The sequence below is a fragment of the Callithrix jacchus genome, chromosome 1 (genome assembly GCF_049354715.1).
Source record: "Callithrix jacchus isolate 240 chromosome 1, calJac240_pri, whole genome shotgun sequence".
NCBI classification, from domain to species: Eukaryota; Metazoa; Chordata; class Mammalia; order Primates; family Cebidae; genus Callithrix; species Callithrix jacchus.
The window spans coordinates 79663524-79682746 of record NC_133502.1 but is presented as its reverse complement, the minus strand read 5'-3'; the positions used below and the strand labels follow the sequence as shown (position 1 = coordinate 79682746).

Genomic DNA, 19223 nt, shown 5'->3' with positions numbered 1-19223 from the left:
TATCAGGGACTACAGGGATGAGCCACCATGCCTAGCTAATTTTTAAATTTTTTCTAGAGATGGGGTTTCACTATGTTGCCCAGTCTGATCTTGAACTCCTGTGCTCAAGTGATCTGCCTGCCTCGGCCTCCCAAAGTACTGGGATTAGAGGCCTGAGCCACCATGCCTGGCCTGGTGTTTCTTCTCATAAGGACATTAATCTCATTGTGAAGGCCCCAGTCTCATGACCTGATTACCTCCTGAAAGCCCTACCTCCAAGTGTCATCTCACTGGGGGTTAGGATTTCAACATATGAATCTTGGGAACATTTGATTCATATGAAAAATGCATTCAGCTGCAGCACAGTACCCATGACTTTTCTTGTCCCAGAAGGTTTGCATCTTATCTGAAATGACATTGCGAGGCATCCCAAACGCACTTGCTAGAAACTTTGGGGATATTAACAAACCTCAACCATGCCCACTAAAAAAGCCCCTCGTGCTGGTCTTTCGGGTCTGCCCCCCATCGCTCATCTGCTGCTGCTGATTTGTTGACACTGACCCTTCTGTCTCAACTCTGTTTATTTATAAGATAAGGAGTTCTTCGCTCTTATCCTAATTCATGTAGAGCAACTTACTGGTGATCAAGTTGCTCTACCTGAATTAGGATAAGAGCGAAGAACTCCATATCTTAAAAATAAACAGAGTTGACACTTGGTAGTTGAGTGGTCTTATTTGAGTGTTGAAGTTGGAGAGACCACCCAGGAAGCATTTTTCAAAACAACGTGTCTTCCATCCCCCAAATCAAAAGGAAAATGTTTCTAGCTATTTGCATGAAAACGATATAACCTTTTATATAATAATTTTTCACCTTGGACCAGGTTTTGGAAAGACCTAATATGTCAACAAAAGATTCTTCATCTTACCTCTACGTTCCCTGGATTGCCAAGTGATTCTTCATGATTCTCCAGAATCTTTTCTCAAGTTCGTGTTGACTTAACTGACCTCTGTGTGGTCCTCTGCTATTTCAAGACTCAGATACTCTTCTTTCTACTTAGAGGAGACCCCACGTGGAAGCTCTCCTTAGCCATTCTTTTTTTTATTGTTTCATAAAACGAAGGACGTGGGGGTCAGAAGCTGTGGCTTTCAGTCTTCACTGTGATACTCTCTGGAGAATTTGGACAAGTTACACTTTTTTTCTGTGCTTCTGGGTCTTCGCCAACTTTGTGCTCTATCCTTGACTAATTTTTGCTTTGCACTTCTCCTCATGGACTTTCCCCCACCCTCTTTGCCTTTTTATTTTATTTTATTTTTTGTAGAGATGAGGTCTCAATTTATTACCAGGCTGGTCTCAAACTCCTAAGCTTAAGCAGTCTTCTTGCCTTGGCCTCCCAAAGTGCTGGGATTATAGGCATGAGCCACTGTGCCAAGCCTCCTCATGTTCTCTACTGACGGTGGGTTAAACAATTTTCTGGGCTCCCAACTTCTCTTTCATGCAGGCTTTTCTCCCTTCTAGAGAGCCTGTTCTCTCGCTTCTAACTGCTGCTCCAATGAGTGCAGCTGAGCCTGTGATGCTGTGGACTGTAATGGGTAAAAGCCCGAGGTTGGGAACTGATCAGATGTGTGTCAAAGCCTCCCTCCAAGGCTCACTGGCTGAATTTTCACATCAGTGAACTGGAGGTGATGATAATCTCATTAGGCTTTTGTAAGGGTTAAATAGGATGAGGCTGGCAAAATGGTTTGCATAGAGTAAGTTTTCCAAGGTTAGGATTGGTTCTCATTGGCTATTTAAACTATGATTCCCTTCACATATACTGCTTTCTTATTTTTTGAGTTATGGGTCTCCAGAAAAACAGAATCAATAGTGTCTCTCTCTCTCTCTCTGTCACACACACACACACACACACACACACACACACACACACAGCTGGCAGTGGGAATAGGGGAGGAAGGAAGAGATGGAGGGGGAGAGAGTGAGAGAAAGAGAGTGGAGAGAGAAGAAGAGAGAGAAGAGTGGAAGAGAAGGGGGGGGAGAGAGAGAGAGGTTGATTTATTTGAAGGAATTGAAATGATTATGGAGGCTGGTGTGTCTATCTGCAGTGTAGGCTGGCAGATTGGAGACCCGGGAAGAGACAAAGTTGCAGTTCAAGTCCACAGGCCATCTATCAGGTGACAGAATTCCTTGTTTGTCCAGGAAGGTCAATCTTGCTTTCATAAGGCCCTCAGGTGACTGGACAAGGCCCCCCTCCCCCCATTATGGAGTATCATAGGCTTTACTCAAAGTCTACTAATATAGATGATAATCTCATTTAAAGCTATCTTTAAAGAAACACATTTAATAATGTTTGACTAAGAATCTGGGCATCATGACCTAGCCAAGTTGACACACAATGTTCTCCACCACAGAGAATATCTTGTACTTACCAGTATTTTCTTTTGCTGTTGCTCTTTCTTCCTTCCCAATGTCCCAAGATTCCTTTTTTCAGTCATTTATTTCCATTTATAGAATTTGCTTTAGCTATTATTTTATGGTTGGACTGCTGGCAACAAATTCTCTTAGTTTTTCTTCATTCCAGAATGTCTTCGTTTCCCTGTCGTTCCTTAAAGATAGTTTTGCTAGATAAAGGATTTGCAGTTGACAGTCCTTTCTTTTCAGCACTTGAAAAAGATTGTGCCTCTGTCGTTTCTGATGAGAAATCTGATGTTATTTGAATTGCTTTCACCCACTACATAAGGGTTTGTTTCTCTCTTGACTTTCAAAATTTTTTCTTTGTCTTTATTTTTCAAAAGTTTAAAATGATATTTCTTGGCATGAATTTCTTTGGCTTTACTCTGTTTGGGGTTTACTCAGCTTCTGAATCTGTAGGTTTACATCTTTTCACACATTTGGGCCGGGCATGGTGGCTCATGCCAGCACTTTGGGAGGCCAGATGGGTGGATCACTTGAGGTCAGGAGTTCAAGACCACCCTGGCCAACACAGTGAAACCTTATCTCTACTAAAAAATACAAAATTTAGCTGGACATGATGGTGGGGCCTGTAAACCCAGCTACTTGGGAGGCTGAGGCAGAATTGTTTGAACCCCAGAAGGTGGAGATTGTGCCATTGCACTCCAGCCGAGGCGACAAGGGCAAGACTCCATCTCAGAAAAACACAAAAACACATTTCAAAAACTTTCATTCATTATTTATTTAAATACTGTTTCAGCCCTGCCCTCTTTTCTCCTTATAATATTCCAATGACATGAATATTAGACCTTTTTATAGTTCAATGGGTCCTTGAGATTCTGTTCAATTTTTTCAGTGTATTTTTTTTCTGTTGCTTATATTGGGTAACTTCTATTCTGGGTCCTTGAGATTCTGTTCAATTTTTTCAGTGTATTTTTTTTCTGTTGCTTATATTGGGTAACTTCTATTTTTTTTTTAATCTTCAAGTTCACTGATTCTTTTCTTAGTCCCACACGTTCTGCTACTAAGCCTATCCATCAAGATTTTAACTTTAGTGATTATATTTTTCAGTTCAAGTGTTTCTTTGCAGAGATTTTCTATTTTTTCCATTTGTTTTTTGTGTTTATAATGGCTCACTGAACTTGTTTTTTTCTTTTTTGAGAGGGAGTCTTGCTCTGTCACTCAGGCTGGTTTGCAGTGGTGTGATCTTGGCTCACTGCAACCTCTGCCTCCCGGGTTCAAGTGATTCACTGCTTCAGCCTCCCGAGTAGCTGGGATTACAGGCACCCACCATGATGCCCGGCTAATTTTTGTATTTTTAGTGGAGATGAAGTTTCACCTCGTTGGCCAGGCTGGTCCCAAACTCATGATCTCAGGTGATCCACTTGCTGTGGCCTCCCAAAGTGCTGGGATTACAGGCATGAGCCACAGTACTCAGCCTACTGAAGCATTTTTATGATCCAAACATTGTCATGTCAGATAATTCTGAGGTCTGTGTTATTTCCATGTCGGCATTGTAACCGGATTTGCAGCTTGAGCTCCGGGCTTAGGTTCTTGGCTTCCCTTGCTGGAAGAATCAAGCAGAGACCCTTAATCCCACGGTGAGTGTTCCAGCTCCAAACAAGCGTTCGTGGCTCGAGAGAGTGAGCAGCAATGCAGTTTATTGAGCAAGCAAAAGTAAGAGCTTCCACAGCATGGAAGGGTGGAAGGGGCCCAAGAGGGTTGCCATCGATGGTCAGGGCTGCCTGGGCTTATATCCCCAAGTCATTCTGAGTTGCCAAGTGTTTGCCCCCAGTCCTGTGTGGGGAGGGGGCGTGTGACCATGAGTCACCTAATCTCACCTTCCAGTGATTGTTTCCTAGTTTCTATTGAACTTGTGAACAATATTGGAATGTGGTTGAACAGCTGATACTTTAAACAGAGTCTTCTGATATGGTTGAAGTGTGGGACCTTTTTCCATGCTACGATTCCCAAAAGGTTCCCCATTGACCCAAAAGGTTTTATTCCCTCAGTGCCCCCTCTGAAGAGGAAAACCCAGCTGCTGGTGGGAGAGGGGCAGACGAATGCTCTTAGACCACTGCCTGCTGAGTAGGGGCAGAGAAGGGGCCCTGTAGCTGAAGTTTCCTCCAGAAAGGAGGCTTCTTGGTTGGTGGGTCGATTCAGGGGTTTGTGGTAGATGTTGGGAATTGAGGTCATTTGGGGTTCCATTTGCAGGTTTAGGGATTCCATTCAAGAGAAAACAAAACGGATTAAGGATTGGAAAGGTGTGGGCCAAAGACCATGCCCAGGATGACTGGTAGGAGGGTTTTAAGAAGGGAAGGAGCCCAAGGAGGGTTTGTTGTGAGAACCACGAGGCAGTTTTAGTTGTCTTAGCACCAGGCAGTTGGTTCGCCCTATGCTGAAGTTGTTTAATGCCTTCTTGAACTATTCTGGCCTTATTGACATAGAAACAACATTTTTATTTAGAAAAAGGCACTTTTTTTTTGGCTGTGAGGTTTAGTGCCCACCTGTTTTGAAGGACCACAGCTGTTAGTGGGTTTGCTTGGTTCTGGATTGGAGTAAGCTGGAGGGAGATTTTATTTAGGCTGGTTTTTAATTTCTTGGAGAGTGTTAAGGACACCTTTGATTTAGCGGTCTCTATGCCTAAGGTGGGAGCAACCCCTAGCCTGGCCAGGGGATGCAGTGTGATTGCCCTTGGGCAAAGCTTGGCATGAATGGGCACAGCTCCTCCTCCTGAGCAGGAGTAAGTTATGGGGGCACTAGGTAGGCTAGAGTGCAAGTTTCTGTCCGGCTGGTAGGAAGGCAAGCATGGAAGGATTTACCACATACGTGTCTTTTCGTTGGGGGAGTTAGATTCTTTTCTTGGGTGGAAGAATTCTGGGCCTTTGGTGGTACTGGCGATGTGTAGGGCAGCTGATGTTTCCACCCATACACACACACACACACACACACACACACACACACACACACACACGATGGCTCCGGCTTTTGTGAGAATGTCCCTTCCCAATACAGGAGTAGGGCTTTTCGGCATAATGAGAAAGGCACGTGAAGAGTAGAGTTTCCCAGTTACAGCTTAGTGGGTGGGAGAAATACCTAATGATTTGCTTTATGTCAGAAAGTGAAAAGGGAGCGTACACTTTGGTTGGGCCAAGCTCCCCTCCTACCGCTTGTAGAGGGCGGAGTTGGGGCATCCTAGTAGCCTGAGGTGCCTTGGTTGTTTCACCTTTCCCTGGCCCCTCTTGGGTCATAGGAGCTGAGGAGACCTGGTTAGTACTGGGAGGAGCTACAGGGAGGGGCCAGTAGGGCATAAGTTACAAGCCTTACATAGTTGAGGATTATCCTGTAGGAAAAAGGAAACTTGCACATAGGGGACCTCAATCCATTTGCCTTCCCTCTTACAGAAAAGATCTAACTGTATAAGGGTGTTATAATGTATACTTCCCTCAGGTGGCCAGGATTCTCCACTCCGCAGCAGATACCGGGGTCATGCCATACTGCAGAAAAAAATCAGCTGCTTCTTCTTTAAAGATTCTGGGTCAGATTGGTCCCAGTTATCCAGGATACACTTTAAAGGGTGATCTTGCCTCAGGAAGAGCAGCACCCATCTGAAATTGAACACAGGGATGCCCACACCCCAGTTATTGCTTACAGCTGCCAGCGCCGGGGTGTCCCCAGCTATACAGCACTTTTTAGTTTTCCTGCGCCCTAGATGCATGATCATTTTCTGGGCCTTCCCCATGTGCCAGGTTTAATCATGCTCACCGGCATCATGGACACCCTGTCTAATGTCCTTTTTGGCCACCTTAAAGGACAGGTGGACTGCCAGGCTTAGTGACCCTGTACTGGCGTGTCCTTGAAGTACTAGGCTGATGAGGCTTGGGTGATGGGTGTCATTTATATTCCACAGCAAGGGCCCAATTAACATAGGCCTCATCATAAAACTGGCCCAGGAGGATAAATTCCTTGAGAATGGTCTCTAAACATAACAATCTTAAAGTAGGTAATGGCTGGCCACATGGCCAAAGCTGGGACAATGCCCTCTGGACCAGAGCCTCCTCCCCCCACTTTCCATTATAGGAATATGCCCTAGGGCTGTGGGCCCTGTAATTAGCTATTTGAGTCTCAGGCCAGCTCTGACTTTAGATGGAGAAGTTCTGCTGTAAAGAGAGTGGATCCTAAGCAAGACAAATTGTACGTCATTAGATCCTGGCACCATTCAGTTGGATTGGGAAATTGCGGGTGGCAGAAAACAAAATGTCCTATCGCCCCCAGTACCCACTGATAGAATTTGGTTCTGTTAGGACATAGCCTAACACAGCGGACTAAGGGAATTGGTCCTGTGTATTTATACTGTAGGCATAAGCCTGAGGACACCCTGGGCAAGGGTCCCTGGACTGCCACCCCAAAAGCCTTCAAGTCCTAGCAAGAAGAGGCATGGCCTCATGTGTAGGAAATATCTTAGAGGAAAGAACCTGGAAGAACTTTGCCTCACAGATATCTGGACCCAGGAGGTCGGGGTCTGAAAGACTGGGTGTGGCTCACATGGGTAGCTGTTTTTTTAGGATGTCTAAGCAAGGCCACAACCTTGACTGGATTGAACTGGGAGTTTGGGACCATTGCCCTTTGTCCCCAGCCAACCCTTGGCTCATTCCAGAGAAAGAGCTGAGAAAGAACTGGTTCTGGACTGACCAACGCTCCCAGTTCCAAAGAGCCAGGGATTGTTAGAGAGTCCTTTCCCAGCAAGTCTCACACTTGTGTCTTTAGTCTGGCAGCCTCGCTAGTCACTTTTAACTGGCCGACAGGTGCCCCGTATTTTACCTCCAGTATGTTTTATAGTACATAAAAAGAATAGCAAGCAAAGGAGGTCTAAAGTTACTAATTGTGTGGGAGATTAGATGGTGCTCCTGGCTGGCTCGCCAAGTATGTAACTGGATTTGCAGCTTGGGCTCTGGGCTCAGGTTCTTGGCTTCCCTTGCTGGAAGAATCAAGCAGAGACCCTTAACCCCACGGTGCGTGTTCCAGCTCCAAATAAGCATTTGCAGATCGAGAGAGTGAGCAGCAGTGCAGTTTATTGAGCAAGCAAAACTCAAAGCTTCCACAGCATGGAAGGGTGGAAGGGGGCCCGAGAGGGTTGCCATTGATCGTCAGGGCTGCCTGGGCTTATATCCCCAGGTCATTCTAAGTTGCTGAGTGTTTGTCCCCTAGTCCTGTGTGGGGAGGGGGCTTGTGACCATGAGTCATCTAATCTCTCCTTCCGGAGGTTATTTCCCAGTTTTTATTGAACTTGTGAGCAGTATTGGATGTGCTTGAACAGCTGATACTTTGAACAGAGGCTTCTGATATGGTTGAAGTAATCGTGGTGACCTTTTTCCATGCTAGGATTCCCAAAAGTTTCCCCACTGACCCAAAAGGTTTTATTCCCTCAGCATCTGCTGTTAGTATTTTCTCATTCAGATTAAGATCTTCTTGTTTCTTTGTACGATGAGTGGCTTTCGATTGAATCCTTGATGTTTTGGTTTTATGTTATGGAACTCTGGACCTTATTTAAATCTTCAGTTTATACTGGTCCATACTGACATTGCTTTGGCAGGGGAGGAGGAGGAACTGACTAGTTTCTACCAGGTGGAGTGGGGGCTCAATTCTCCACTTTCAGGGAGTTGCTTACATGTTACTGTTGGGTGGAGGTGGGGTTCTGGCATCTTCCTGGGCCTCTGCTAATACCACTCTGACAGGAAGGGGCAGGAGTACCTCTTACTGCTCTCTATAAGGTCTCTGATGACACTTGGGAGGGATGGCCTCATTCCACAGGGCAGTGGTGAAAGTCCTGGCTCTACATGAGGACGTCTCTGTTATCGTCCCAGGCAAAGGGAGAGGACAAAGGGGAAGAGGTGCCCTGTTACTGCCAGGTGAGGGTGGAATTCATATCTCCACTGACATCGGTGGGGATGGTGGCAGCTGGGTTGAAAGTCCCAGGCTCCTTGCCACAGAGCCTCCCCAGCCTGGAAGTCCCAACTCCCTACCCAGCCTCTACTGGCAGGGGTGTGTGTGGGGTCATAGCTTTTCCCAAGGTGTTTGCTTGTAGTAGAGCAGCTGTTGTCTAAAGTGTTCTCCGTCTCACTAGGCATCCCCTTTTCTGGTCCTCTAGTTACAGAGGGCAGGCTTTTGTTCTGACTTTTTTTTTTTTTTTGAGAGGGAGTTTTGCTCTTTCACCCAGGCTGGAGTACAGAGGTGTGATCTCAGCTCACTACAACCTCTGCAAGCAAATCTCCTGCCTCAGCCTCCCCAGTAGCTGGGATTACAGGTACCCACCACCACATCTGGCTATTTGTATTTTTAGTAGAGATGGGGTTTCACCATGTTGGCCAGGCTGGTCTGGAACTCCTGACCTCTTATCCGCCCACCTTGGCCTCCCAAAGTGCTGGGATTACAGGCATGAGCCACTGTACCCAGTGAGACTTTTTTTTAACATCTGCACCTGTGGTATTTCTGAACTGTCAGCTTCTCCAGGAACGTCTGGAATATGTGAAGAAAAAGCCCAGGAAATACCACAGTGCCCTTCCTTAGGCTTCCAGGCCCCTAAATGAATCTCTTCTCACGTTTTGAAGTCTTCTTCTGTTTGTTTTATGCATTGTGTCCAGGTTTTTTTTGATGTACTTAATGGTGTGAATAGGGAAAGCTCTTCTCCTCCACCCACCCTTCTAGAAGCTCATTCTGCACTGCATTTAACCGAATCTGCATTTACATTTAGAGTGACAGGAGAGGATTTGCTTCCTGTTAAAAGAATTTCAAGCATGACTTGAGGCAGGTGGGAAAGATTGAGGAGAGGGACCGGCTAGGGGTGGAGGGAGAATGACAGTGGCCTGCTCTTTCGTACTTCAGAAGCCACTGCTCACCCTGTTTTTCACACCATTTCCACTCCTTTGGCACCTGAATTCAAGCCCTTTCTTTTATTCTCAGCCACACAGAGGAAGCCCTGTTTTTCCTGGCATTCCCACTACCCGCTGTAGATTAGCAGCTACAAGCACCTTCCTTGACCCAGGCCCCAACATATAGGAGAAGGAAAACAAGGCCCATTCATCCACGGTGGCCATTCTGCGTCAGGATGGGGCCCAGCAGTGAATTCTGGGAAAGGGAAGCTTTTGCAGCTTAACTTTCTGAAAGCGGGGTGGCAAAACCGGTGTATGGAGCCTGTCAGCCTGGACATTCTGGAAATAAGATTGAGTCCTGTTCAAGCAGACAAAGGGAACAGTGCAAGCCCAGACAAACAAGTATTCTCTGCCCCCGCTCCTGGCCCAGACCACTTCACAGGGAACGTCTAAAAGGCCTGTGGCTCTTGAGAGAAACGCACAATTAAGGAGAGGCTGGAAGCCCACCAGGCAGAGAGCATCCTTTGTGCTGAAAATGAAAATGGTCTTTCATTTATTGAACAACCTCCCCTTCAGGAGGTTGACGAAGTGAACTAGGAGACAAAGGTGCCTAATTCTTCAGCCATCCTGTTGATGGATTCTAGGACTCAAAAATGGAGGCCAGGGCGGGGGGTAGGGAATGTTCCATGGAGAGAACAAGAGAGGAGACTTGGGGATGTCATTGGCAGGGGTCAGTCCTGAAATAGGACTGTCCTTGGTTTAGTGATTCTTTAAAAATGAAAAAGCTTTTAAAATTGGCTTTTATTTTTTAGAACAGTTATAGGTTCACAGAAAAATTGAGCTGACCGTACAGAGGTGTCCCGTAAGCCTTCTGCCCCAACACATGCAACCTCCCCTATTATCCATTTACACACACACACACACACACACACACACACACACACGTGAACTAGGAAATCAACTGTTTACAGAAACAATTGATGCAGCAACTAGTGACTGCTTATGTTTTTTTTTTTCTTTTCTTGGTTTTTTTAGAGACAGGGTCTTGCTCTGTCATTGAGGCTGGAGTGCAGTGGTGCATCCTTGACCTCCTAGACTCAAGCGATCCTCTCACCTCAGCCTCCTGAGTAGCTGGGTCTATAGGCTGTGCCACCATGCTCAGCTAATTTTTAAATTTTTATTTTTGTACAGATAGTGGTGGAGGTGGGGGTGTCTTGCTGTGTTGCCCGGGTTGGTCTTGAACTCCTGGCCTCAAGTGATCTCCTGCCTTGGCCTCCCAAAGCTCTGGGATTACAGAAATGAGCCACCTCACTTGACCTAATTGCTTATCTTTTTAATGAAGTGAAACCTCACCGCGTGGGTTGCAGGGTCGGGGAACTTGTGACAATAGCTTTGTGCTGTTACCACTTTCTGCCGTCCAGTCATGGCTGAAGATCACCTGTGAGAGTGAACTTTTAAAAACTTCAGTATTGATGGCATCATATACATGTGGGTCAGTTAGTTTTTTAATCTTGAACAGCTTTTTGAGATATAATATATATACCATAAAATTCAGTATATACCGACCATACTGAAGTGTACCAAGTGCACACTTCAGTAATTTTTAGGAAATTAACTGAGTTGTTTATCATCACCACCATCCAGTTTTGGAAGCTTTCCATCACTCGGTTAAGATCACTTACACCTGGTTGCTATTAATCCTCCATTTCTATGCCCAGTCCTAGGCTGCCGCTAGTCTTTTCTAGACATTTCATATGAAGGTCACCATACTACTTGCTGTTCTCCGTGACTGTTTTCTTCCACTTAGCATCTTGATTTTGAGGTTCATCCATATTGTAGCACGTGTCATTAGCTCTTTAAATTACCACAGAATAGTATTCCATTGTATGGATGTACCCCATTTTGTTTATTCATTTTCCAGTTGCCGAGTGTTTGGGTTGTTTCATTTTTTTTGGCTATTTTAAATAATGCTGCTGTGAATACTGACACTTGAATTTTTGTGTGGACACATTTCTCTTTCCCTCAGGTAGATTACCTAGCAGTGGAGTCTCTGGGTTGTGTGGTAAACTTATCTTTCAGGTCGGCGGGTGGCAGTCACATTTCTGTAGCAGGTGGGTAGCAGCTGGAGCACCCTCGTCTGCTCTGCCCAGTGGCGGTGTGTGTCTGTCTCTCCTGCCTGCCCCTGTGGATCCAGCCTCTGCCTGGAAGTCTGACGTGCAGCACTGGGCTCCCTTGGCCTCTGGTTTCAGCCATGTTGGCTAATGGGAAACACTGGAGGGGAGAGAGTAGAGCAGGAGACTCGGCGGTCTCCCTGGTCGGGGAGGGCAGCTTGTATCCTCTGCTGAAGGTCACCGCCCCTGTTGGGTGGACTTCTCTACGTAGCTTTCTTCAACACTTTCAGGAGCCTGGTGGTTACAGGAAATGGGTCCTGATCCAGACCCCAAGGGAGTGTTCTTGGACCTCCTGCAAGAAAAAATTCAGGGCAAGTCCATAAAGTGAAAGTAAAGGTATAAAAGAATGGCTACTCACTGCTGGTTGTCCACTTTTATGTTTTTTTCTTGATGATAGGCTAAACAAGAGGTGGATTAGTCATGCCTCCCCTTTTTAGACCATATAAGATAACTTCCTGATTTTGCCATGGCATCTGTAAACTGTCATGGCACTGGTGGAAGTGTAGCAGTGATCTTGGTTTTTCTTTTCTTTTTTTTTTTTTGAGACAGAGTCTTGCTCTGTTGCCCAGGCTGGAGTGCAGTGGCACAGTCTTGGCTCACTGCAACCTCTGCCTCCTGGGTTCAAGTGATTCTCCTGCCTCAGCCTCCCAAGTAGCTGGTATTACATATGTGTGCCACCATGCCTGGCTAATTTTTGTACTTTTAGTAAAGCTGGGGTTTGACCATGCTGAGCAGGCTGGTCTTGAACTCCTGACCTCAAGTGATCCACCTGCCTCGGCCTCCCAAATGTGCTAGGATTACAGGCATGAGTCACTAAGCCCAGTTGGTTTTGGTGGGTGTTAGCAGGCTTCTTTACCGCAACCTGTTTTTTTTTTTTTCCTTTGGGACAGTCTCACTCTGTCACCCTGGCTGGAGTGCAGTAGTGCGACCTTGGCTCACTGCAGTCTCCACCTCCCGGGTTAAAGTGATTCTTCTCCCTCAGCCTCCTGAGTAGCTGGGATTATAGGCACCCACTACCATGCCTAGGTAATTTTTGTATTTTTAGTAGAGACAGGGTTTTGCCATGTTGGACACGCTGGCTAGAACTCCTGACTTCAGGTTATCTGCCTGCCTCAGCCTCCCAAAATGCTGAGATTAGCAGGAGCGAACCATGGGCCTGGCTCCAACCTGTTTTACCAGCAAGGTCTTTATGACTTATATCTTGGGTTGACCTCTTATCTCATCTTGTGACTTAGAATGTCAGCCATCTGGAAATGCAGCCCAGTAGGTCTCAGCTGCATTTTACTCAGCTCCTACTTATGATGGAATAGCTCTGGTTCAAAAGTCTCAGACATTTCCCCGCTCCCTTTTATAAGAGAACCCTTAATCTTAAGGGTTGCAGTGGGATGAAGATCCACCTTCTGTAACTTCTTCAGGCTGAATAGGGGCCACAATATTCCTGCCTAACTATTGGGGGCTCTTGTGCTCAGAGTAGAGAGGAGCTCAGTGAGAAAGCATCAGCATGGCAAGGGTCATTCATAACTCCGAGTTACAACAAAGGCGCTATCTGGAAGATTAACGAGTGCCAGTTTAGGAAAGCATTGAGTGAGCTTGTCTTGCCTTTCTACACAAAGTGTACAATTATGATGTATTCCACAACAGCAAAGCAAAATTAAAATTATCCCAAGTAAACTAAATTAGAAGGCTTTCCATGAACGGGGAAACCGTTGGGACCAAGCTGATAGGGGGTTGCTAGCTGATTCCAGTGTGCCCAGAATTAGAATACTGATTCAGATTTTGACATTACCCCTTCCTCTTATTTCTTCTGAGCAGCAGTCAAATATTACTGGTTGGTTCACAGGAATAAACACGGTTAGTCTAAATTGCAGAAACAACCTTAAAAACAGCTGATGAGACTAGAATTTACTAACAAGTGTACCATGGTTCTCAAAACATACTATTTCTTGCTCCATTTTCCCATTTTTACTAAAGACAAATCATGGTAAAACCGATTTGCTTTATTATACTTGGCCTGATTATTTGTATAAAGTACAGCAAGAATAATTATTTTTCACACAAGGTTTTGTAAAACTTGGCTTCAGTTGGATGTGGTGGCTCACGTCTGTAATTTTTTATTAAGAAGGGCCTCTAACTCAGTCTGTCTTAGGAGAGACTGTAACTCTCCTAAGTTGGGCCTGTAACCCAATCCTATGCTTTGCCTGGGTATAGGCACCCCACTTACCCAAAGCCGTCCGATCAGGCTGCAGTCTATTTTCTTTGGGTCTGGGGGCTTCTTTAGTATTGAGTCTTCAGGTTTCATAAGAAAGATGTTATTGGACTCACCACTTACCCAAAGTTAGCCTCTGGGAAGGGGTTTCCCACACTAGAGTCCCTTTGTGGTCACCAGAAAGATGTTACAGGCAAGGGGACCCAATCCCGACCCCAAGAGAGGGTTCTTGGGTCTTGTGCAAGTGTTCTTGGGCCTCCTGCAAGAAAGAATTCAGGGTGCATTCGTAAAGTGAAAGCAAGATTATTATGAAAGTACAGAAACAAAGGAATGGCTGCTCCATTGACAGAGCAGTCCTGAGGGCTGCTGGGTGCCCATTTTTATGTTTATTTCTTGATGATATGCTAAGCAAGAGGTGGATTATTCATGCCTCCCCTTTTTAGACCATATAGGGTAACTTCCTGATGTTGCCATGGCATCTGTGAACTGTCATGGCGCTGGTGGGAGTGTAGCAGTGATGATGACCAGAGGTCACTCTGGTCACCATCTTGGTTTTGGTGGGTTTTAGCCAGCTTTGTTACTGCAACCTGTTTTATCAGCAAGGTCTTTATGACCTGTATTTTATGTTGATCTCTTGTCTCACCTTGTAACACAGGATTCCTTAAACCATCTTGGAATGCAGCCTAGTTAGGTCTCAGCCTCATTTTACCCAGGTCTTATTTAAGATGGAGTTGCTCTGGCTCAAATACCTCTGACACGGTGACAGCAGCTCAGTGCTGCTAGCTCTGTGGTATTGCACTGTCCCTTGTGGTTTCTCCCTGTTAAACTGTCTCCAAATTACTCAGTTTGAATGTGTTATTTCTGCCAGACCCCGGATAAATTGAGTTTCTAGTTCATTTTTAAAAATGACAAATCAGAGTTCATCAACATCTATGCCTCAGCTAACTTGACCTTCATTAGAGGGCTTGCTAGCCTGGCAGATATTACAAGTAATTTTCCTAAGGAAATTATTCATACTGAGGAAAAGTCATTCAAAATGAGTGGATTGGTTACAAAATGTTGTACAAGCGCTGGGCGTGGTGATTCACACCTGTAATCCCAGCTCTTAGGGAGGCAGAGGCAGGAGGATAGCTTGAGCCCAAGGAGTTCAAGACCAGTCTAGGCAATATAGCGAGACCTTGTTCTCCACAAATAGGGGAAAAAAACAGACAAAAAAAAAGTGTAAAAATGTACGGGCACTTCAACCCTTATATGAACAAAGGTATATATACCAAAAATAAAATTCTAAGTCCCCCAACCAATTGAATGGACCCCTCCTCTTGGCCAAGTGCATTCCTAAGTTAACCTGAAAAACTAGTTCAGGCCATGATGGGGATGGGTGGTTGGACATGCCTCATTATGCCCTCCTCCCTTTGGAATTCAGGCACAGCTGAGCAGCGTTGATATCAACACAGAGACCTGAAGACTGACAAAGCAGACTCATTGGGCAAAAAGACACCAGTGTCACAGGTAGCAGGCTCTGAAAGAATCGAAGTGTTTTGCCCCAAAATATATTTCTTTGACACATTTTGAAATGGCCTTGCAAAGCTCTCTCTTGTGGGGAAAATCTATGGTCTGTAGAGAATCCCCTTTTCTTTCCAGGGGATTTTCCTGATTCAGGAGAGAATTAACTGAGAGTCTGACAAGAAACATTTACAATATATTCTATCTGACACCTGCTACCTGGAGGCTTCATCTGCATAATAAAATCCTTGGTCTCCACAATCTCTTATCTTAACCCAGACACTCCATTCTCTTGATTCCAGGTCTTTCTCTTTCAACCAATTACCAATCAGGAATCTTTGAATCCACCTATGACCTGGAACTGTACCCCCACCCCACACCCACCCCTTTGGGTTGTTCTGCCTTTCTGGACTGAAGCAACATATGTCTTACATGTATTGATGGATGTCTTATGTCTCTCTAAAACATAGAAGACCAAATGGTAGCCCAACCATTTTGGGTACATGTTCTCAGGACTTCCTGAGTCTGTGCCACAGGAATGTGTTGAACCTTGGCAAAATAAACTTCTGCAAGGATTGAGACCTGTCTCAGACACTTTTTCGTTTACAGGTGTAATATCTGTGGGTATAGCAGAGTAGCATTCATGGCCTTGAACTGTGACTTGGTCCCATGCCCTGCCACATAGTGGTTTTGGCCACCTGATGTAGCTAGAAGGTTCACTGTATCCATCCCTTAGAATATTTTATCTACCTGGTAGGAGCCCTCATGCAAGACATTTAGTAGACTGCCTAAGGGACAGAGAGCTAGGACCCCACTGAGCTTTCAAGAACAGGTTCCTGACTCTTTGATACACTTGATCTTTTATGTGTGGTAGAGTTCATCTTGCTTGCATTGTAAGGCACCATCTGTGGGCTGGGTTTGTGGGGAGCAGACCCGCCACCCTCATTTACCTCTAATTACTGGAGGCTATGAGAAAAACCCAATACTTATGAGCAGCCAAATAGGCTTACATCAAATAAAGACATCAAATTGATGGCCTGCCTTGCATGTTTCCCACCATTTCTGCCCAGGTGTAGACAGGTTCCCTTAGGCAGTATGTGTCATTGCTCTGGCCTTAGAAAAGAACTCATCCCAGCTGGACACAAGCAGGGTAGCCACACTAAAGCCCCAGGCAGCACCCGCCCTCTCCACACACATCCCTATGCCTGTTTCAAGAGCACCACCATCTGATTTTTGTGTATTTATTTTATTCTCCTTTAACTTAAAAACAATGGAATCTTTCCTCACACCTTTATTGATGAATAATTGACAAATAAAAATTATATATATTTAAAGTGTATGACTTCTTAATATATTGAAATATGTATATATTGTGAAATAATCATCATAATCCAGTTAATGAACATATCTATTATTTCATATTGTTACCATGATTTTTTTTCTTGTTCTTTTTTGGGAGGGGTGAGAGAACGAGATGTACTCTTCTTAGCAAATTTCAAGAATACAATATAGACTTGTTAACTATGTTCACATTGTTGTCTATTAGTTCTCTAGATTTCATTCATCTGGTGTAACTGAAACTTTGTCTCCTTGACCAACATCTCATTATTCACCCCTCCCCTCAGCCCCTAGCCTCACCATTCTACTCTGTGTTTCCATAAGCTTGACTGTTTAGATTCCACATAAAGTGGGATCATGCAGTATTTGTCTTTCTGTGTCTGGCTTATTTCGCTTCGCATAATGTCCTCCATGTTTATCCATGTTGTCATAGATGTCAGCATTTCCATTTTTTTTAAAGGCTGAATGATATTCCATTGTGTGTGTGCGTGTGTGCGTGTGTGTGCATGTGCACTCGTGTGCGTGTGCCACGTTTTCCTTATTCCTTCATCTGTTAATGGATATTGGGATTATTTCCATATCTGGGCTATTGCGAATAGTGCTGCAATGAACAGGGGAGTACAAATACCTTGAAGACACACTGATTTCATTTCCTTTGGATATATAGCCAGAAGCTGGATTATAAAGTAGCTATATTTTTGCTTATTATTTTTATTGTTTTTGTGTGGGCCAAAGATTGATTTCTTCACTTCTTGCATTTGAAGTACTCTTCAATAACATCCTTGGCGTGAGGCTCCTTGTCATAGTCCTTAACTACTACACAACTGTAATCAACCACTTTATGGGGCTTCCCCTCTCTGTCAGTTTTATAGAGGCCAACCCATTCCCCTAGTTTCTTGTCTTCAACCTTAATTAGGTTGATTTGGTGTTCAGTGCAAAGGGCCTCCATCAACTTGACATACATAGGCTCATCACAGTTGGATGCTTGCACACAAAGATGGGCTTGGCACTTGTCTAAGTCTTTGGGAGCCTTGCGAAGTCCATGTGCTAGGCCATCGTGGATGAGGGCGATCTTCAGCACCTCTTGTAAAGCAGTATTAACGTGCTTTGCACCTCCAGCAGCAATGCCTTCCTCGGCCATGGCGGTGGGTTACAGGTGAAGCTGAATCTTGAATGCACCCAAGCCTCCACCTCCGCATGACACGGCGGTGGCAGGGAAAGAGCGTATTTTTGATTATTTGAAGGAACTTCCATACAGTTTTCCATAATGCTGTACCAATTTATATTACCACCATCAGTGTACAAGGGTTTCCTTTTCTTTGCATCCTCACCGATACTTACCTTTTGTCTTTTTTATAGTAGCCATTCTAACGAGTGTGAATGATAGGTTACTGTGGTTTTCATCTGCATTTCCTTGATAATTACAGATATTGAACACCCTTGATAGGCCTAGTGAGCATTTATATGTTTACTTTTGAAAAATGTCTATTTAAGTCCTTCCTCCTTTTTAAAATCAGATTGTTTTGTTTTGCTATTGAGTTTTATTAGTTCTTTATATATTTTTGATATCAATCCTTTATCAGATATATAGTTTGCAAATACTGTATCTATTCTGTAGGTTACCTTTTCACTCTGTTGATTATTTGCTGTGTGGATGCTTTTTAGTTTGATGGAATTTCAATTGTCTATTTTTCATTTTGTTGCCTGTGCTCTCAGTGTCATATCTAAAAAATCATTGCCCTGACCAAAGTCAAGAAGTGTCTCCCCTGCATCTTCCTCTAATAGTTTTATGTCTTTAGGCATTACATTTAAGTCTCCAATTCATTTGAGGTAGATTTGTGTATATGGTGTGAAATAAGTTCCACTTTCATTTTTCTGCATGTGGATATATAGTTTTCCCAACACCATTTATTGAAAAGACCATCTTTTCCTAATAGTGTGTTCTTGTCAGCTTTGTTAAAAATCAGTTAGCCATAGATGTGTGAATTTATACTCAGGCTCTCTATTCTGTTCCATTGGTTTAAATGTCTTCTTTTAATGTTAGTAAAACATTCTGCTTTGATTACCATAGCTTTATAATATATTTTGAAGTTAAGAAGTATGATGCTTCCAGCTTTGTTCTTCTTGCTCAAAATTGTTTTGGCTATTTGTGATCTTTTGTGGTTCCAATGAGTTTTTGGATTTCCTTTATTTCTGTAAAAAGTGCCATTGAGATTTTTTATAAGGATTGCATTGAATTTGTAGGTTATTTTCAATAGTATGCACATTTAAACAATATTAATTCTTCCAATCCATGAATACAGACCTCTTTCCATTTCTCTGTGTCTTCTTTCATTAATGTTTTATAACTTTTAGTGTACAAGTCTTTTACCAGTTCATTCCTAAGTATTTTCTTCTTTTTGTCACTATTGTGAATGACATTGTTATCTTCCTTCCTTCCTTTCTCCCTTCCTCCCTCCCTCTCTTCCTTCCCCTTCCTTCCTCCCTCCCTCCCTTCCTCCCTTCCTTCCTTCCTTCCTCACTCTCTTTCTTTTTTATCTCGAGATCTCACTCTGCCACCCAGGTTGGAGTGCAGTGGTATGATCATGGCTCACTGCAGCTTTGACTTCCCTATGCCCCACGCCCAGCTCATGTGACTCTCTTGTGGACACCATATCACTAGATTTTGTTTTTCAAGTCCATTCAACCATTCTATGCCTTTTGACTGGAGAG

The 19223-nt window shown here is 44.3% G+C and overlaps 1 protein-coding gene and 1 pseudogene across 2 annotated transcripts in view; one reads left to right on the top strand and one right to left on the bottom strand.

Annotated features, from left to right (window-relative positions):
- The window catches only part of HSD17B3 (hydroxysteroid 17-beta dehydrogenase 3), a 68444-nt gene that overhangs the window by 6393 nt on the left and 42828 nt on the right, over positions 1-19223 (top strand). The gene's annotated exons all lie outside the window — the stretch shown is intronic.
- Positions 17257-17703, bottom strand: LOC100414926 (ribosomal protein S12 pseudogene; annotated as a pseudogene).